A 22,691-nucleotide genomic window follows, 5' to 3' on the forward strand; every position below is an offset into this window, starting at 1 on the left:
TACACCTCAGCTCTCTGGGACAGCATCCTATTATTCATCCTGAGTCTCTTCAGGGTGCATTTGGGGGCGGGGAGCAATGTAGAGACTTGATGGCTACATGATCCTTTGTCTACTGCTATGACTGCAATATTTTTCATTCCAAACAGACAAAGGTGGGAAAATATCACATAGAAACTGCCTAATTAAAAAGTGCTCCTACAGGGTGGTGACTCCATTTGAAGAGAAGGGACAGATAAGGAATATTAAGAGATTCATTTGCTGTGATGAAATGGACAGAGCTGTCAAGAAAGACTACCAGATTTCAGGTTTTTAGCAATAGATTTAAGGGGAGCTATTTATGAAAATAGGGAACATTGAACTGGCACTGGTTTCGGAGGAGAAATAATGAATTCCTTTTTGAATGAGATGAGATTGAGGAACAGAAAATCATCCAAGTGAATCTGTAGCTGGATTTACGATTCAGGAGCTCAGAAGGTAAATTTGAGCTGGGAATATAAGTGTGGGAATTATCACTGAGATGCTAATTGAGCTTTCAAACTTCGGTGCTAGAGAAAACTCTTGAGAGTCCCTTGGACAGCAAGGAGATCAAACCAGTCAATCCTAAAGGAAATCAACTCTGAATAGTTATTGAAAGAGCTCAGGCTGAAGTTGTTGCAGGGTATTTTGGAGAATCTCTAGGAAGACATTGAGGGTGGTGGGGAGGAAGGCATGAACACAGTTTAGCTGTCAGGAATGGTGACTAAACCAATGAGATTAGTCCAAAAGAAACTTCAAACTGCTTAATTCATTCTGCATCCTTGTTTAAATCAGAAAAGAATGCACTTTTAAGACAGTGATTGTTTAAAAGAGTGTTTAAGCACTTGCTATTGTGCAGGGATGTTATATGAACTTAACAACAGACAGTACTTGAGCATGGAGGCTAAGTTGCTCTCCTATCCTGTGAATGGATGTCCACTCTGGGGAGATCAAATGTCAGCCTAAAAACATCTCTTGATTCCTTGCTGCAAATTTGACCTTCAAATTTGGAAGGCAGACCTCACAACACTTTGTATGGAAATTAACAAGGTCATTTTACAATATAAGATATTTTTGTTGTTGTTGTTTAGTTGCTAAGTCCTGTCTGACTCTCTGCGACCTCATGGACTACAGCATGCCAAGCTTCCCTGTCCCTCATCATCTCCTGGAGTTTGCTCAAACTCATGTCCATTGGGTTGGTGATGCCATCCAAACAACTCATCCTTTTCTCCTCCTGCCCTCAATATTTCCCAGCATCAGGGTCTTTTCCATGAGTTGGCTCTTCACATCAGGTGGCCAAAGTATTGGAGCTTCAACATCAGTCCTTCCAATGAATATTCAGGGTTGATTTCCTTTAGGATTGATTGATTTGATCTCCTTGCTGTCAAAGGGACTCTGAAGAGTCTTCTCCAGCACCAAAATTCAAAAGCATCAATTCTTTGGAGCTCAGCCTTCTTTAGAGTACAACTCTTAACATCTGTACATGACGACTAGAAAAACCATCATGCTATCACTATACAGACCCTTGTCAGCAAAATGATGTATCTGTTTCTTAACAGGCTCTCTAGGTTTGTCATGCAACATAGATTGTAACATAAATATAGTATAATGTAATGTATAGTGGAGAAATTTATTTTAATAAGCTACAAGGTTATCTCTCTCAAGTGAAAAATTAGTGTAACATCTATAGGCTTAGAAATTAAAAAAAAAAAAAAAAGAATGTGTGCAGGTGCAGAACAGAATGTGTGTAGGTGCAGAAATATCTGTGTTCTGTGAAAAATCTGAAAGAAACCTGTGAAGTCTCATGTTCTCATAACAACACTAACAGAGATGATGGAGGCTCGAGCATCTGGACCTTGCCCTGAGCTGTGCAAATGCTACTTAGGAGATGAATGTTAAAGGACCGCTGGCTTTGAGGTTGCTATAGAAACAACAAAGACACAGCACATACATCCCTGACTTGTGACATGATCTCCTCATCCCAGTTCCACCCCTTCCTGTCCTTCCTTCACAACATAGCTGAGCAATCTCTGTTAAACATAGACCTTATCTGATCTTGCCACATTCCATTAGTGATGGCTCCCTGTTTAGGAGAGAATCAGAATTCCTGTGACTCATAAGTGTTCTTCAAGTGGTGTCCTACCAACTTTTCTCACCTGACGTCATCACCACCCAAACACACCCTACATTCAATGGTAACAGGAGTTGGCATCTCTCAGTAGCACATGTACCCTGCTCAGACCTTCCACACCCACTTTGTTCCAGCTCATGGTTTCCCCTTTATCTTCCCAGGCCTGGTTCAAGCAATGCCTCCTCCAAGAAGCTTTCTGTGAAACATGACTGCTCTCACCACCCACTCTCATGTGTGTGCAAGAGTATGAACGTGTGCATGTGTGTGCACATGCATCAAGTCCACACACACAAAACTGCATTTTATTACCTATCGCCATCATTCCCAGGTGGCGCAGTTGGTAAAGAATCTGCCTGCCAATGCAAGAAATGTAAGAGACTCGAGTTCAATCCCTGGATCAGGAAGATTCCTTGGAGAAGGAAATGGCAATCCACTCCAGTATTCCTACCTGAAGAATCCCATGGAGAGAGGAGCCTGGCAGGCAACAGTTCACGGGGTCACAGAGAGTTGGACATGACTGAACATGCACACACACACATAGACTGATCACTAAGCCCGTGCTTGACTATGGCATTTATCCAAGAAATTATAATTACCCAATTCTCATTTCCTTGTAGATCATGAACTACTTGAGGTTTGGTTGGTCCATATAGTAGGTCCTCAAAAGGTATTTACTGGATATTTAGGTGAATAACTGATTGACAAGGAAACCAAAGATTGGGTTGATACTAATAGACTTTGGCCGACCAAGCAACCCAGCATAGTGAAAATGCTTATGCAGGGGGGAGGATACATTGGTGTTTTTTTTTTTTTTTAAGAAGTTCCTTGCTGCCCTCTGTGTCCAAATGCAAAATAGTAGTACCCTCCCCTGCTGCTCCCAAAAGGTAGACTAGAGTAGACTTATTCTAGTTCTCACCAAGATTCTCCTGTCACAGCCAATTTTGTCTATTATTTTTTTATTTCAAAAATAGAATAGCATGTGGCAGAGATTCATCACAAAGACCTCATAATCATGGCTCGCTGTGGACACCTAAGAGAAGCCCCCCCAAGAAAGTGTCAGTGAAAACTATAAGGTTGCCTTCATGTTGGGTGTCTTTATAATGATCTTCTCAGAGATCACTCTAGACAGCAAAACAGTAAGTGGCTACAATGCGTAAGTCATAAATGAATGCTACCAAAAAGTTCAGCAAAAACTACTCTCCAAATATGTGGGAGTACACTTTCAGGGATGTCACTAAGTCACTTCTGACTCTGTGACCCCATGGACTATAGCCCCCCAGGCTCCTCTGTCCCTGGATTCTCCAGGCAAGAATACTGGAGTGGGTTGTCATTTCCTCCTCCAGGGGATCTTGCTGACCCAGGGATCAAAGTCAGGTCTACTGCACTGGCAGGCAGATTCTTTACCATCCGAGCCATCAGGGGAGCCCTGATATACAGGGAACCTAAAAGTTCTGTATCTCTAACTACTGAGACAGGTTTGATGACCAGCTCTAGAAAATTGTAACTCTATAGTTCTCATCACAGCAAAGAGAGTGATCTAGAAAGTAGACAGGAGTTTGTATTGAAATGCAGATATATTAGAAAAAGCATTATTTCTAAGTGAATATAATATGGGCATGATTTGAAATATGTATTACTTGTAAATAAAAGAGTTAAAGATTCCGTCTAGACATTTGGCTATTTTATCTAATTTAGAAAGTTATACCTTCTTTCTGGCCTATTTAAAAATCTTCATGGAACTTTAATCACCTGTGTTTGTCTTACATTTAGGCACCCAGTGAGTAATACTAAACTGAGCAGGGAAAAATTCTTCATTTCTTTCTAATTGTCAAGGCTAGTCAAACCAACACTGCTGCTGCTAAGTCGCTTCAGTCGTGTCCGACTCTGTGTGACCCCATAGACGGCAGCTAGTTCTAAGCTCCCAAAAGTGGATACACCTTAGATTTTTTTTACCTGTGTGTATATAAATTTTACCAGTTCTTAAAAACTGAAAAACTTGAACTTAATGCTTCTGCTTTATTTTTAATTTAAGGCTATTTTATTGGTATATGATCACTTCACAGGGAAAGGTAAATTGGGCATTGATTGAGTTCCCAATCAACCTCTTAGATAATTTACAACAATCTCACAATCTTTTTTAGGGGAAAAGAGGCATCATTTGAGACCCAGGATGCAGAGGCTCAGAGAGGTTAAATAACTGAGCCAGCCACCAATGAATCTGTAGTCATGGTCTGCGTGTTTACCTCCCAGAAAGAGAAACTTGGCTCTCACTGAAAAAAACAGCAGTTTATTCATGAATCTAAACTCTGCAGTCTGAAAAATTAAATGCATGCCACTCAATTCTGGTGGTATGCAACAGAATATTTTCCTATATCTCTTTACTATGTTTCCAGATAATTTGCAGATTAGTTTAAATGCATGTCTTAGTGTGACATTGCTTCCTGTCCCATTTTATTAACTCTGAATGCCTTTCTGTGCGTCACTGCCCACGATCTCTCTTTCTCTAATTGTACTGTCTCTTTTGCAAAATTTACTGCTTCTGAGAATGTGTGTAACAGACACATTTTTTACCCTGTGTAACTCTAGATGAAATGTCTGCCATCTAATAGTGCAATCAGATCTGCCCTTCTAAGCCAAAGAGCACTGGAGGAAGGGAACCTGGAGGCCCATGGCACCTGTCCTTCTTGCTACTTAGTAATGCATCTTTGCACAAAACAGGTGTTTTGTTTAAACCTGTCTCAACTCCAGTTGCTCACTCGCCTCCACCTCCAATCACTCATCTCTATTTTCTGACCTAACAGTTGGTTAATGGGGAAAATATGACCCAGGTGCCCATGTGCTGCCTTTTAAAAAGGCAATAAACCATCAGAATTGGCTGACTTCCCATCAAAAACTTCTCAACAAACTTTTGCTGAAATGGCAGCAGGGGGAGACCTTAGCAGATGGGCTGTGGATCCACATGCCCCTTTGGGGACGCTCACAAGAGGGAAACCCACGTGGCTTTTGCCACTCATTTATCATGTCCATGCCTGTAGCAGACCCATGGAAAAAAGGTATTCTCAGATGTCCCCAAATTACATTCTCTGAAATCAATTTCAGTTACCACTTAGTGATTTGGGGTCAGTATCTAGCCTGCAAGGTGGTCCTTTTGGGGTCTCTGTCCATAAATAAATCTCCCCCTCAATTTAACAAAGACAAAGCTCTCAATGAACTCTGTTCAGACTGAACACAGTATAATTTACTTTTCAATTTCACACCCAAAGATTCTGTAATGGGGGGAATGTAGGCGGTTAAGTTTGCAGTCATACCAAATGGGTTTTTAATATTTAAAATCCATCTGTTTACTTACAAAGAGTAAATGCCTGGAAATGAGGTTTCTGAAATGCAAATGAAGAGCTGCAAGACTTATTTCTGCTTGGGAAAACTCAATGCTTTCCTGACAAAAGGGAGTCATAATAGCTCCTGTGGAATCCAATAATATTACAAATGATGTTTGATCCAATAGTGCATGATATGTGTACGGGGAAATCTGTGGTCTCTTGTTTGCTATGACTGCGTCATGAAATGCTTCACGAATGTGTGGAAAGAGAGATTCACATTAGCAAGGCATTTTGAAAACTGACAGCTGAAACAATTCCAGGATGTCTTGGCTTCTTGAAACAGCTAAACAGTCAGTCAGTGTTTCAGAAAAAGCAGTGTAATTTCTATTGCTGCTCACGGAGGACCACTGTGAAGGTACGCCTCTGCTGTAATAGGTTTAACCAGGATTTAGCCTCATTCTTTGTTATTGTTGCTTAACGTTGAGAAATCAAAGTTGACTTTTAGGAAGTCACTGTTCTCAGTACATGATTTCATAAAGAATCACAATAATACAGTTTTTAATAAAGTATGCCCTGGTGGTAAAGAACCCGCCTGCCAGTGCAGGAGACATAAGAAACATGGGTTTGATCTTTGTTGGGCAGATCCCCTGGAGGGCACAGCAACCCACTCCAGTGTTCTTGCCTGGAGAATCCCATGGACAGAGGAGCCTGGCGGGCTGCAGTCCATGGGGTCACACAGAATCAGACACAACGGAAGCAATTTAGCACACACATTAATATCCAAAAGTTAAAAATTGCTAGGTCTGTAAATAAATGTTATGATGAAATTTTCAGATAATCTGCTATGCCTTCAGTTAGAGTAGACTTATTCTAGTTCTCACCAAGATTCTCCTGTCACAGCCAATTTTGTCTATTATTTTTTTATTTCAAAAATAAAATAGCATGTGGCAGAGATTCATCACAAAGACCTCATAATCATGGCTCGCTGTGGACACCTAAGAGAAGCCCCCCCAAGAAAGTGTCAGTGAAAACTGTAAGGTTGCTAGCATTAAAACTCAGCCAGATACACCCTGATTGGTAGCTTTTCTCAGAAACCCTTAAGCATTGTTATTTCACTACCTAATAGAGCAAGGGGCTTCCCTGGGGGCTCGGACAGTAAACAATGTGCCTACAATGTGGGAGATATGGGTTCAATTCCTGGGTCAGGAAGATCCCCTGGAGAAGGGAATGGCTACCCACTCCAGTATTCTTGCCTGGAGAATTCCATGAACAGAGGAGTCTGGCCGACTATGGTCCATGGGGTCGCAAAGAGTCAGACACGACTGAGCAACTAACACAATAAAAACAATAGAGTAAGACCATCAAATCTGAATACCCTTTGTTTAAATAATCCCCTTTTGGTTCTTGAAAAATGATATGATACTTAGCATGACAGTGATATTGACCACTGTCTTAAATCTCCAAGTATATAATGGCCAATCTGATAGACATTCATTTCTCATTCATATAAAGTCCCAAACCAGTTTTCCTGATTGACAGAAAATTCATTTCCCAGTGGCAAGTTACTTGCTTGTCGGAACCAATGCCTCTTCCGTCTCATGACTCCATCACCTCCATCGTGTACCACTTCTCAACTCTTTGACTTGGAAATGATTCAGGACACTTCACTCTTTATTTTGCAGTTGAATAGTAGTCCCATAGGTGCAAGGGGGCTGGGAATGGTGTCTGTTAGACAAAAGATTCCTAGGAAACCCTGCACCCTGAAGGGGCAGCAAGACCCTTTGCAAGACAATCCTTCATTCTCTGGGAGGGAGGGCACTCCTTCTTCAATTGTGGTCTCTTCTGCATTACAATCTGGGCTTCCCAGGTGGCACTAGTGGTAAAGAACCCACCTGCCAATGTGGGAGACACAGGTTCAATCCCCGGGTTGGGGAGATCCCCTGGAGAAGGGAATGGCTACCCACTCCAGTATTTGTGCCTGGAGAATCCCATGGACAGAGGAGCCTGGTGGGCGATAGTCCATGGGATTGCAGAGTCGGACATGACTGAACAACTAAGCAACATATCAGATAATGTACGTGAATGTTAATATGATGTGAGATTCCTGGTAGATAATAACTTATACATTCTATCAAATGGCAGACGCACTGATCCCTAAGCCTCCCGTGCATTATTTCACCATCCTTGAAACAGCTCTTAAGAGAAACTGAAGTGACACCACTCTGAGGTAGATGAATATCCTGCCTACTATGGCAGCAGAACGGAGAAGGCAATGGCACCGCACTCCAGTACTCTTGCCTGGAAAATCCCATGGACGGAGGAGCCTGGTAGGCTGCAGTCCATGGGGTTGCTAAGAGTCGGGCACGACTGAGCGACTTCATTTTCACTTTTCACTTTCATGCATTGGAGAAGGAAATGGCAATCCACTCCAGTGTTCTTGCCTGGAGAATCCCAGGGACGGGGGAGCCTGATGGGCTGCCGTCTATGGGGTCGCACAGAGTCGGACATGACTGAAGCAACTTAGCAGCAGCATGGCAGCAGAAAGTGTTTGGTAAAGCGAGATTTTACTCCATTAAAAGAAAAAAAAAAACCTTTAAGTGTTTAATGTTAGGAGTCAGACATTTTAACTTATATCAATGACTATTTCTTTATCTCCACTCATGGTAACTCTTCTATGACATATTTGTACATCATCTTTATCACTTTTATGGCAAGACCTCCATAATGTCTGAGAAAGTCTTTACTGTAATACTTTTGCTCAAAACTAGTTTTTCAAGTGTAAAGTGTTAAATCCTAGTTCTACTTTGATGCTAAATATTTACTATCTATGTAAATTTCAGAATTTTATAGATTTCAATTTTCTTTTCCACAGTCCTATTCAATTTAGTATATCTTCTTACATATTAAAGAATAATTTTATTTGCCAAAGGATCTCAAAACATGATTACTTTTAAAAACAGCCTCTTGTGGGTTTTTTGTTGTTGTTGTATTTAGTTGCTAAGTCACGTCCAGCTCTTTGTGACCCCATAGACAGTAGCTGGCCAGGCTTCTCTGTCCATGGGATTTCCCAGGCAAGGATACCAGAGTGGGTTGACATTTCCTCCTCCAGGGGCTCTTCCTGACCCAGGGATTAAACCCACATCTCTTGTGCCTCCTGCACTGGCAGGCAGATTCTTTATCACTGCACTACCTGGGAAATCCATATTATGTTTTAATTTTATCCAGATTTTAAAAATCAGATATAAATCCAGTTTATTTATATTATAAATCAAAGCAGACATATATATTTCATATCACTGGGGAAATACCATTTTTTGACTATTTGTGGGTTTGGGATAAACAATATTCCATGGAGAAATCACAGGACAGTGTTAGAAATGCCCATTTTCATACCTTTTTAAGTGAGACTTTTAAGAAACATGAGTCATTATAAACTAAGCGTACCTACTTCTCCTGAAGTCCTTGGGGACCCTGGCCTCATACCACTGACATACGAAGGCCTGTGAATAGGAATCAATGATTCAATCTGGTGAAAGACCACATTTAAAAAACCCTGTATACATACTCCCTATCTAGACATTCCTCTGGTCCAGACCAACAGAGAGAAAGCCTAGCTAAGAGAGAAATATAGAGCATGCTGTTGCTGTTTAGTTGCTCAGCCATGTCTGACTCTTTGCAACGCCATGGACTGTAACCCACCAGGCTCCTCTGTCCATGCAGTTCTCCAGGCAAGAATACTGGAGCAGGTTGCCATTTCCTCCTCCAGGGAGCTTCCCAACCCAGGGATCGAACCCACATCTCCTGCATCACAGGTGGATTCTGAGACACCAGGGAAGCCCATATTTAAAGTATACATTTAGGCTAATAAAGTGCATGAAAGGAAGGTAACAGCAGAGTTCATAAATGTCTTTAGTGATGAATCGACTGCAAATTAGTTTTTCCATGTCCCATCAAAATGCCATCCATCTTTCTACCTAGCTACCTACCTTTCTACCTAGCTACCTACCTACCTCATTATGTGTGTGTAGGTTTGGGGAATAACAAGTAAACATATATAGAACATATTGTTATTCAAATTTCTACAGAATTATTTTTCAGTTGAGTACTTTTATTTGAGGCAAAATTTACATAATTATCACTGAATTGGGTTTTATTTTTTCAGTACTGACATTGCTCTTTCATAAAATGAAAAACAGCAATTGGAGCAAATGTATAATTTGCAAAAATTATCCTCTTTTAACCTTGTGTGAAAACTCCAAAAATTAATTGCTTAAGTCAATGCTAACCATTTAGCAAAATGAATGAGATTATTAGCTACTCAAATATTGCCTGATTTTATTCACGTTCTAAGGTACTGCCCCATTAGCATCCATCCACATGGGCAGGAATCTCAAAAGTAATGAATTTGTCACCAGGGCCACTGCTGGGGTGTGACACTGCCTCCGTTCTCTGCACACTCTTATCCAGTTTTCTTTATTGTAACATGATTGCTTGTCATCCGATTCTACAAATTACATTATACCAAGTTACTGTAGTGAAGCCTGTTACTAATCAAAATCCTTGTTATCTCTATACTGGAGTTAATATAGTTGTTCTTTTTGTTTCTTACCAACCCTGGAGACATACATTAGGAAACACTTCAGGCTCAGCATCTTCCGTGCCATTCAATAATAGTTATTTGTGCTTTGCTAGAGGTAGAAGAGAGCTTACATTATCTTGCTTTGGGGGAAAACTATGTAGCAATTACAGTGCAGGCCAGAGTTCAAGTTTTCTATGAAGTAAAATTCTGGTCAGGAAGGATTTGATCATCTAAATAAACCAGTGCCCGCAATTTGAGTCACTGAGACCTCACAACAAGGGGATATCCACATTCAGTCAAGTTTAATTTGTTGAAAACATAGCATGGAGACAGGGCTTTGAAGCCTTTCAGCACACATTCAGAGAACACTAGACTATCAATAAGACTGCTTCAGTGCAGAGACGCTAATTAAGCCACACAAAAAGCATCTGATCATTCTTTACTGTTCTATTAACATGTCCCCTTCCTCCACAAAACTTACGAAAGCCCCAGGCAATCAGAGTCCTAGTTTGAATGCTGCTGTCTTTATTTTATTTTAAGGTAGGATATTTGGGTCACATTTCAGTTGTGAATGTTGGAGAAAATTTTGCTGCTTCAAATGTTCTGTCTCCATAGCATTTTCTTCCATTGTCAAATAATCACATCTGTCATGACATCACCACCTTTGGTATTTAGGAACAGAAGGCAAATTCCCTGGCCTGATTGCACGAAAAAATGATCTCTGGCTGCACAATATATAATTTAAACAATAGAAAAGCTGCTTCTTCTTTGAAACAAACAGACCATCTGCTTTGGCTAAGCTAAACAGATTTGAAAACAGCAAAATTCTAAAATGTGTGGTCCAGACATACCGACTGTGGCTGTTTTTTTTTTCCTTGAAACATCAGCTGAGACACCTGTCTTTTTTCCCTAGAAGTTTGAAACAAGTGACATCTCTATACTTTTCTTGGGGCTTCCCTGGTGGCTCAGATGGTAAAGAATCTGCTTGCTGTGCATAAGACCTGGGTTCGATCCCTGGGTCAGAAAGATCCCCTCAAGAAGGGATGGCTACTCACTCCAGTATTCTTGCCTGGAAAATCCCATCGACAGAGGAGCCTGGCAGGCTATGGTCAATGGAATTGCAGAGAGTCAGATACAACTGAACAACTAACACTTTCTTGGGTTTCCCTGGTGACTCAGATGGTAAAGAATCTGCTTGCAATGTGGGAGACCTGGATTCGACCCCAGGGTTGGGAGGAAAATCAAATGACACACCCTTCTTTTTTTTCCTTAGAAGTTTGAAACAAGTGACCTCTCTGTAACACTCATAATTATTTCTTGCTTTCCAAATTCCAAGTGGCTCACATCCAACGGCAAAGTAGAATGAGGATGTGGAAGATAGCTGCCATGAGAAATAGGCTGTGGGCTGCACCGTGCATGCCAGGCTCTTGATTACCGCGCTAAGTAGCCAGAAACCCATCATGCAGAGCCCAAGGCTAGTTTGGCCCTTTCACTTGTAAGAGACACAGAGTGAACAATCAACAGCTAAACGCTCTGTCTCCTGCAGCACTCAGCATTTATTCCTTCAAGTTTTAGTCACTAAGTCATTTCCGACTCTTCTGCAAAGCCATGGACTGTAGCCCACCAGGCTCCTCTGTCCATGGGATTTCCCAGGCAAGCATACTGGAGTGGGTTGGCATTTCCTTATCTGTGGGATCTTCCTGACCCAAGGATCAAACCCGGGTCTCCTGCATGGCAGGCAGATTCTTTACCATCTGAGCCACCAGTATTTCTAAGTTTCATGGAGGGGTTTCAATAGTTTTAAATAATTGGATACCTACCATCCTTTTAAAAAATAAATACTTGGACAAATTCTTTTTTAAAATCAATCAGAAATCTCACAGTTTTTTCTTCTTCCTTACTTATGCTTTTGATTCCAATATCCTTATAAATTTTTTGCTTATAAGCCTATTGTTTATCCTACTACCTGCAACAAAAATATATTACTCAGTCATTAACATTATTCACTTTATCAACATTTCAAATTGATCCTTTTTTAATGTTGTATCACAGTAAGACTCAAGTTTTTCAACTAACATTGTGTTGAACTGAGTCATCCATGGATTTTTCATGCTAGAATACTGGAGTGGATTGCCATTCCCCCCTCCAGGGGATCTTCCCCACCCAGGGATTGAACCCATGTCTCCTACACTGGCAGATGGATTCTTTAAGGCTGAGCTGAATCCACCTGCCAATGCAGGAGACATAAGAGACACAGGTTTGATCCCTGGGTGGGGAAGATCCCCTGGAGGATAGCATGGCAACCCACTCTAGAATTCTTGCCTGGAGAATCCCCATGGACAATCTGGCAGGCTACAGTCCATGGGGTTGCAAAGAGTCAGACATGACTGAAGTGACTTAGCACGCACTGGTGAAAGTGAAGTCGCTCAGTTGTGTCTGACTCTTTGCAACCCCATGGACTGTAGCCTACCAGGTTCCTCTATCCATGGGATTTTCCAGGCAAGAATGGAGTGGGTTGCCGTTGCCTTCTCCAGGAGATCTTCCCCACCCAGGGATTGACCCCAGATCTCCTGCATCATAGGCACACGCTTTACCATCTGAGCCACCAGAGAAGCATGAATCGTAAGGAAGAATAAAAACCACACCTTTCTTTTGTAATGCAGAATGACATTTGCGAAAGGTAGCCATCTAACAACTGCTGTGCATCCTAAATGGGCGATTTTATTTTTTTTTTTTTTTATAATGGATATTTTATTTTATTTTATTTTTTTATTTTATTTTATTTTTAAACTTTACATAATTGTATTTGTTTTGCCAAATATCAAAATGAATCCATCACAGGTATACATGTGCTCCCCATCCTGAACCCTCCTCCCTCCTCCCTCCCCATACCATGCCTCTGGGTCGTCCCAGTGCACTAGCCCCAAGCATCCAGTATTGTGCATTGAACCTGGACTGGCATCTCGTTTCATACATGATATTTTACATGTTTCAATGCCATTCTCCCAAATCTTCCCACCCTCTCCCTCCCCCACAGAGTCCATAAGACTGTTCCATACATCAGTGTCTCTTTTGCTGTCTCGTACACCGGGTTATTGTTATCATCTTTCTAAATTCCATATATATGCATTAGTATACTGTATTGGTGTTTTTCCTTCTGGCTTACTTCACTCTGTATAACAGGCTCCAGTTTCATCCACCTCATTAGAACTGATTCAAATGTATTCTTTTTAATGGCTGAGTAATACTTCATTGTGTATATGTACCACAGCTTTCTTATCCATTCATCTGCTGATGGACATCTAGGTTGCTTCCATGTCCTGGCTATTATAAACAGTGCTGCAATGAACATTGGGGTACACGTGTCTCTTTCCCTTCTGGTTTCCTCAGTGTGTATGCCCAGCAGTGGGAATGGGCGATTTTAGAAAATAAGTATGTATTGAATTTGAAGTCCTGGAAATTCTCTTAAAACCATGGGCCCAATTAACCTTAGTACATGGGGCTCATGAACACACCATCTCTGGCAAGCCGGTTAATTCCAGTGGATCTGTGGTTTCTGTGCTACTAGACCAAACAAATTATGTACTGCTCCTTTATAAATGCAGATTTTATGTAATTAATACAGTGCAATGGAAACCTTATTTTGGCATCATGTATCATGTTACATCACTGGTGCATCACAAGAACATCAAACCAGTCAATCCTAAAGGAAATCAACCCTGAACATTCACGGGAAGGACTGGTGCTGAAGCTGAAGCTCCAATACTTTGGCCCCTGATGCAAATAACTGATTCATTGGAAAAGACCCTGATGCTGGGAAAGATTGAGGGAAGGAGGAAAAGAGGGTGACAGAGGATGAGATGGTTGGATGGCATCATCGACCCAATGGATATGAGTTTGAGCAAGCTCCGGGAGAGAAGGAAGGACAGGGAATCCTGGCATTCTGCAGTCCATGGGATCGCAAAGAGTTGGACACGAATGAGCAACTGAACGACAACAAATCATCCTTACAAAATGTAAAACTCTCAACACGTGGGGGTTCTTAAAAAAAAAGGACTCTCATGTGCAAAAGAAAAATTAGACAAGATGGTTTGGATGGCCTAACTTGGTAAAGAAATTTGGAGTACAGCTGAGTTAAGAATAAAACTCTTGTTGTTCCATATTCTATCACTAACGAACAACAATTTATCTCCACTAATCATCTAAATATTAGTCCAATTGTATGAAAGTGAAAGTTTCGAGTCTTTGCAACCTATGGACTATATAGTTCCTGGAATTCTCCAGGCCAGTATACTGGAGTAGGTAGCCTTTCCCTTCTCCAGGGTATCTTCCCGATGCAGGAATCGAACCCAGGTCTCCCGCATTGCAGGCAGATTCTTTACCAGCTGAGCCACAAGGGGAAGCCCAATCCAATCATATACTGATCTTTAAAAATTTTAAGATACAGTTATGACTTCTTGAGAACGTTTTTCCTTTCTTAGCATTTTCACTATTTCTCTTCTGTAAAGCTCACTGTAGCCCTACCATCTGGCAAGTGTGTCTGGTGCCCGCAAGGAGGATCATTAACTCTGCTCCTCTCAGAAGCGCAGGTGTGGTTTATCTGAGCGTGGCATCACTAAGCTAGAAAACATTACTTCCCCATTTAGCCACTGCCTATAATGGATGTGTTCCTTCTCACCCAGTTTAGCAGCTAATTAAAGTGTCTCTAAAAAGAAATCTCTTTTTCCTTTTCTGAAAGAAATTTCTATTAAAAGTTTGGGACAATACAAGGCAAAATTTGAAAACAACAAAATCAACAGGGAAAAAGACACATTGGATAAAAGACTGTTAGGTGAAATATACAAAGAACTCAAAGTCAATAGTAAGAAAACAAACTACCTGTGTAAACAAACAAACAAAAAAAAAATAGGCAACACCCTTAACAGACACTTAACCAACGAAGATATACAGATGGTAAATAAGCACATAAAAGATGCTCCAGTCATATGTCATCAGGGAAATGCAAAGTAAAACATAGTAAGACACCACTCTACTGCAATCAGAATGAACAGTTCTGAGAATGCTAACCACACCAAATGCTGGCAAAACTGTGGAGCAACAGGAAGTCTCATTCACTGCTGGTGGGGCTACAAACAGGAGCAGCCACTTTGGAAGATGGTTGGCAGTTTCTTAGAAAAACTAAACGCACTCTTACCGCACTACCCAGCAATCCTACTCCCTGGTATTTACTCAAACGAGTTGAAAACTTATGTCCACACAAATATCTGTGTTTGTAGCAGCTTTCTTCATAATGGTCAAAGCCTGGAGGCAACTACAATGGCCTGCAGTATGTGAACAAATAGATAAACTGTGTTACATCCAGACTGTTGTTGTTGTTTACTTGCTAAGCTGTGTCGGACTCTCTGTGACCCCATGGACCGTAGCCTGCCAGGCTCCTCTGTCCATGGAATTTCCCAAGCAAGAATACTGGAGTGGGTTGCCATTTTCTCCTCCAGGGGGTCTTTCTGACCCAAGGATCGAACCCACATCTCCTGCGGCTCCTGCATTGCAGGTGGATTCTTTACTGCTGAGCCACGAGGGAACCTTACATCCAAATAATGGAGTATTCCCATTAGGGCTAAAAAGAATTAGACTATCAAGCCATGAAAACACATGGAGTAAACAAACACATATTTCTAAGTGAAAGCTCTGAAGATACTAAATAATGTAAGATTCCAAGTATATGACATCCTGCTGCTGCTGCTGCTGCTGCTGCTAGGTTGCTTCAGTCGTGTCCGACTCTGTGCGACCCCATAGACGGCAGCCCACCAGGCTCCCCCATGCCTGGGATTCTCCAGGCAAGAACACTGGAGTGGGTTGCCATTGCCTTCTCCAATGCATGAAAATGAAAAGTGAAAGTGAAGCTGCTCAGTCGTGCCCGACTCTTAGCGACCCCATGGTCTGCAGCCTACCAGGCCCCTCCATCCATGGGATTTTCCAGGCAAGAGTACTGGAGTGGGGTGCCATTGCCTTCTCCATATGACATAATAGGGAAGGCAAAATTCTGCAAACAATAAAAAGATCAGGTGGCTACCAGCAGTGAGAAAAGGGTTGAATAGGCAGGGCACAGAGGACTTACAGGGCAGCAAAAAATATATGGTATGATACTATAATGATGGATCCCTGCATTGTACACTCATCTAAACCCATGCACTATTCAACACCAGGAGTCAACCCTAAAGCAAACTGCAGACTTCAGGAGAGTATGGTGTGTCCATGTAGGTTCATCAGTTCTAAGAAACATACCGTCTGGTGGGGAGGTTGATAATGGAAGAGGCTATGCATGTGTGCAGGTAGGGATATATTGAAAAACTACCTATATTCCTGCTAATTATGCTGTTAACCTATTTAAAACAGCTCTAAAATATAGTGTCTAAATTTTTTCTTATGGTTAAGAGATAAATTTCTAAATTCTTTCCTGGCTCTAATGCCTTAGGAGAGATGTTTTAAAAATTTGACCACCCTATTTTTTTCCAGTAAAACAAAGTGGTATATGATGGGAAATATCATTAAAAAGTTGTTTTCCTATTGAAATACATTTGGTTTATAGCCATGATAGAGTAACTAATACTAGCTTTATCTTTCTGCCATTTAAAAATAAAACCTAGAGAACTGGACAAATACATGAAAGAGTTTCAATAATGGAAACAGGCAGCCCAGAGCTGTGATCCTGAAAAAGGGACTAATGGGGTGAGCTCATTGTTTTCTGCCTAGAAGCCCATTTAGAACCACAGTGAAGGAAAGGGAGATCCTGATACAGTACAGGTTTGCTGGACTGAAGGAAGATGGATCAGGGTTAAAGGAGATCAAAGTGACTGATATCTAAGGAGAAAAAGAAACAACTGTGCAGAGAAAAGCCCCCCAGAATCCGCATAGAGGTTCTTGTGAGTATTTTGCCAAATAGTCAGCTGATATACATATATTAAAAAACTAACATATGACTCTACAATCCCAATCCTGGACATTTATCCAGAGAAAATCGTGGTTCAAAACAATACATGCACCCCAGTGTTCATGGCAGCACTGTTTACAATAGCCAAGACAAGGAAGCAACCTAAATAACCATGAACAGATGAGTGGATAGAGAAGATTTGGAATATACATACAATGGAATATTACTCAGTCATAAAAAAGAATGCCATTTGCAGCAACACAGATGGGCCTGGAGATTATCATAGTAAGTCAGACAGAGAAAGACAAATACCATATGATATCGCTTATGTGTTGGATCTTAAAAAATGATACAAATGATTATTTACAAAACAGAAACAGATTCACTGACTTACACAAAGGACTTCTGGTTACCAGGGGGGAAGGTGGGCGGAAGGGATAGAATGGAAGTTTGGAATTGACATGTACACACTGCTGTATTTAAAATGGACAATCAAGAAGAACCTACTACATAGCACAGGAACTCTGCTCAATGCTCTGTAGTAACCTAAATGGGAAATTTTGAAAAAGAATAGACACATGTATATGTATAACTGGATCACTTTGGTATACACCTGAAACTACCACAACATTGTCAATGAACGATACTCCAATAGAAAATTTAAAAACAACTTAATTCTAAGCAAACAGCAACTATTAATTCTAGGGCTCAGTCAGGGGAACAATTGCCAAGATGGCAGAGGCATAAGAGATATTCGCACTTGGCCAACTGAAGTGGATAAAACCTCATTAAAAATGCAGGCATTAGGACAGACATGTCAAGGAGTTGCAAAGGCAACTCCAAACTGACTATATTAAAGCTTAAAAATCAGCCTTGAAAATGTCAAGATGGTCCCCGAGTGACTTAAATATCTGCCAGAACAAAACCTGCTCCTTGGTAAAGGAAGACAAAAAAATTAAGATACTTGTCAATGTGAAAAGCATAATATCCATCCAATTAAAAAATTATTAGAAATGTGAAGATACAGTAAATTGTGATTTATAGTCAAGAAGAACATTAGTTAATAGGATTAAAACCAGAAAGATGCAATTGGCAAAAAACAACTTTAAGACAGATCAAGAAGGTTGATGCTATTATTCAAATATTCTGTATCATTAAATTTTTTGCCTATTTCTCTATGAAGGACTGATACAAGAGGATGTCATCTTCAATTATAACTGTGTATTTACCAGTTTTTTCTTTTGCTTCTGTTGTTTTATTTTTCTTATGTGTATTCAAGTTGTGTTATTACATACACACACATTTAGAATTGTTATGTCTCCTTGATTAATTGACCTTTCATCATTATGAAATATTCTTATTTATGTCAGCTGATATTTTTTATTCTAAAGTCCACTATGCTTGATATTAATATAAATACTCTGGCTTTCTTAGGATTTGCTTTTTGTATGTCGAATCTTTTTGCATCTGTTACATTAAAGTACAATTCTTATAGACTTTTTTTTGTTGCTTTTTTTTTCTTTCTTGTGTCCAATCAGATAATCTCTTTTAATGGGAGTATTTGGACAATTTTCATTTAATATAAAATTCAGTCTGGTTTAGTTTAAAACTACCCTCTTAACATTCTCTCTTTGATCCAGCTGTTCTTTATTCCCTTCTCTTTCCCTAACTTCTTGCAGATTGAGTGTTTTCATATTGTCTTTTCTATTGATTTATGAACTCTTCAATTTTGTTTACTTTTATAGTTTTAAACTTTAAATACAGCTCTTTGATTTATCACAGTTTATTTGGAAGTAGTGTCTTGTATCAGTACACCTAAAATAAGGCCCCTCCCATTTTACAATAGTTGCTATACATTTTACTGCTTCCCACTCATTTTAGAAGACCAACGTTATCCTTGATTCTAAAACTAGGCAAAAACATTATAAGTAAGTAACACTCCAATTTTCCTCATGAATATATTGTGTTGGCCAAAAGTTTTGTTCAGCTGGCAAACTTTTTGGCCAATCAGTTCAGTTCACTCACTAAGTCGTGTCCGACTCTGCAACCCCATGAATCGCAGCACGCCAGGCCTCCCTCTCCATCACCAACTCCTGGAGTTCACACAAACTCACGACCATCGAGTCGGTGATGCCATCCAACCATCTCATCCTCCGTCGTCCCCTTCTCCTCCTGCCCCCAATCCCTCCCAGCATCAGAGTCTTTTCCAATGAGTCAACTCTTTGCATGAGGTGGCCAAAGTAGTGGAGTTTCAGCTTTAGCATCATTACTTACAAAGAAATCCCAGGGCTGATGTTCTTCAGAATGGACTGGTTGGATCTCCTTGCAGTCCAAAGGACTCTCAAGAGTCTTCTCAACACCACAGTTCAAAAGCATCAATTCTTCGGTGCTCAACCTTCTTCACAGTCCAACTCTCACATCCATACATGATCACTGGAAAAACCATAGCCTTGAGTAGATGGACCTTTCTTGGCAAAGTAATGTCTCTGCTTTTGAATATGCTATCTAGGTTGGTCATAACTTTCCTTCCAAGGAGTAAGCGTCTTTTAATTTCATGGCTGCAGTCACCATCTGCAGTGATTTTGGAGCCCAAAGAAAATAAAGTCTGACACTGTTTCCACTGTTTCCCCATCTATTTCCCATGAAGTGATGGGACCAGATGCCATGATCTTAGTTTTCTGAATGTTGAGCTTTAAGCCAACTTTTTCACTCTCCTCTTTCACTTTCATCAGAGGCTTTTTAGTTCCTCTTCACTTTCTGCCATAAGGGTGGTGTCATCTGCATATCTGAGGTTATTGATATTTCTCCCAGCAATCTTGATACCAGTTTGTGCTTCCTCCAGCCCAGCGTTTCTCATGATGTACTCCGCATATAAGTCAAATAAGCAGGGCGACAATATACAGCCTTGACGTACTCCTTTTCCTATTTGGAACCAGTCTGTTGTTCCATGTCCAGTTCCAACTGTTTTCCTGACCTGCATACAGATTTCTCAGGAGGCAGGTGAAGTGGTATGATATTCCCATCTCTTTAAGAATTTTCCACAGTTTATTGTGATCCAAATGGTCAAAGACTTTGGCATAGTCAATAAAACAGAAATAGATGTTTTTCTGGAACTCTCTTGCTTTTTTGATGATCCAGCAGATGTTGGCAATTTGATCTCTGGTTCCTCTGCCTTTTCTAAAACCCGCTTGAACATCTGTAAGTTCATAGTTCATGTATTGCTGAAGCCTGGCTTGGATAATTTTGAGCATTACTTTACTAGCAAGTGAGATGAGTGCAATTGTGCAGTAGTTTGAGCATTCTTTGGCATTACCTTTCTTTGGGATTGGAATGAAGACTGACCTTTTCCAGTCCTGTGGCCACTGCTGAGTTTTCCAAATTTGCTGGCATATTGAGTGAAGCCCTTTCTCAGCATTATCTTTTAGGATGTGAAATAGCTCAACTAGAATTTCATCACCTCCGCTAGCTTTGTTCGTAGTGATGCTTTCTAAGACCCACTTTACTTCACATTCCAGGATGTCTGGCTCTAGGTGAGTGATCACACCATCGTGAATATCTGAATGGAGAATTCAAAAGAATAGCAAGGAGAGATAAGAAAGCTTTCCTCAGCGATCAATGCAAAGAAATAGAGGAAAACAACAGAATGGGAAAGACTAGAGATCTCTTGAAACAAATTAGAGATACCAAGGGAACATTTCATGCAAAGATGGGCTTGATAAAGGACAGAAATGGTATGGACCTAACAGAAGCAGAAGATATTAAGAAGAGGTGGCAAGAATACACAGAAGAACTGTACAAAGCTTTAGTTCAGTTCAATTGCTCAGTCATGTCAAACTCTTTCTCATCCCATGGACTGCAGCATGCCAGGCTTGCCTGTCCATCATAAATTCCCAGAGTTTACTCAAACTCATCTCCATCCAGTCAGTGATACTATCCAACCATCTCATCTTCTATCATCCCGTTCTGCCCCCACCCTCAATCATTCCCAGCATCAGGGTTTTTTCCAATAACTCAGCTCTTCGCATCAGGTGGCCAAAGAATTGCAGTTTCAGCTTCAGCATCAGTCCCTTCCAATGAACACCCAGGACTGATCTCCTTTAGGATGGACTGGTTGGATCTCCTTGCGGTCCAAGGGACTCTCAAGAGTGTTCTCCAATACCACAGTTTTAAAGCATCAATTCTTCGGTGCTCAGCTTTCTTTATAGTCCAACTCTCACATTCATACATGACTACTGGAAAAACCATAGCTTTGATTAGACAGACTTTGCTGGCAAAGTAATGTCTCTGTTTTTTAACATGCTGTCTAGGTTGGTCATACCTTTTCTTCTTTTAATTTCATGACTGCAGTCACCATCTACAGTGATTTTGAAGCCCAAGAAAATAAAGTTTCTCACTGTTTCCATTGTTTCCCCATCCATATGCCATGAGGTGATGGGACCAGATGCCATGATCTTAGTTTACTGAATGTTGAGTTTTAAGCCAACTTTTTCACTCTCCTCTTTCACTTTCATCACTTTCATCTTTAGTTCTTCTTCACTTTCTGCCATAAGGGTGGTGTCATCTGCATATCTGAGGTTATTGATATTTCTCCCAGCAATCTTGACTCCAGCTTGTGCTTCATCCAGTCTGGCATTTGAATGATCCACACTGCATATAAGTTAAATAAGCAGGGTGACAATATACAGCCTTGACGTATCCTTTCCCTATTTGGAACCAGTCTGTTGTTCCATGTCCATTTCTAACTGTTGCTTCCTGACCTGCATACAGATTTCTCAAGAGGCAGGTCAGATGGTCTGGTAATCCCATCTCTTGAAGAATTTTTCACCATTTGTTGTGATCCACACAGAGACTTTGGCATGGTGAATAAAGCAGAAATAGATGATTTTCTTGAACTCTTGCATTTTTGATATTCCAACGAATGTTAGCAATTTGATCTCTGGTTCCTCTGCCTTTTCTAAATCCAGCTTGAACATCTGGAAGTTCATGGTTCACGTACTGTTGAAGCCTGGCTTGGAATTTTTGAGCATTACATTTGCTAGGGTGTGGGATGAGTGCAATTGTGGGGTAATTTGAGCATTCTTTGGCATTGCCTTTCCTTGGTATTGGAATGAAACTGACCTTTTCCAGTCCTATGGCCACTGCTGAGTTTTCCAAATGTGCTGGCATATTGAGTGCAGCACTTTTACAGAATCATCTTTCAGGATGTGAAATAGCTCAACTGGAATTCCATCACCTCCACTAGCTTTGTTCATAGTGATTCTTCCTAAGGCCCACTTGACTTCCCATTCCAGGATGTCTGGCTCTAGGTGAGTGATCACACCATCATGATTATCTGGGTCGTGAAGATCTTTTTTGTACAGTTCTTCTATGTATTCTTGCAACCTCTTCTTAATATCTTCTGTTTCTGTTAGGTCCCTAGCATCTCTGTCCTTTATTGAGGGCATCTTTGCATAAAATGTTCCCTAGATATCTCTAATTTTCTTGAAGAGATCTCTAGTCTTTCCCATTCTATTGTTTAAGTCATTTAAAAACATAAAAGTGTTTAACACAGTATATTTCATAATATATTAATGATGCCTTTTTAAAAAAAATTTAAATCTGCTCTTGAAAAGAAACAATTTTCTCAAAAGAAAGAGAGACACACTTGGGAAAAATTAGTAAAAAATATACACAACTAAATCCTTGAATTCATAATATATAAAGAATTCTTAGATT

This window comes from Bos grunniens, chromosome 8, assembly GCF_055505025.1.
Source record: "Bos grunniens cultivar Pamir isolate PY7600 chromosome 8, Bosgru_T2T1.0, whole genome shotgun sequence".
Lineage (NCBI taxonomy): Eukaryota > Metazoa > Chordata > Mammalia > Artiodactyla > Bovidae > Bos > Bos grunniens.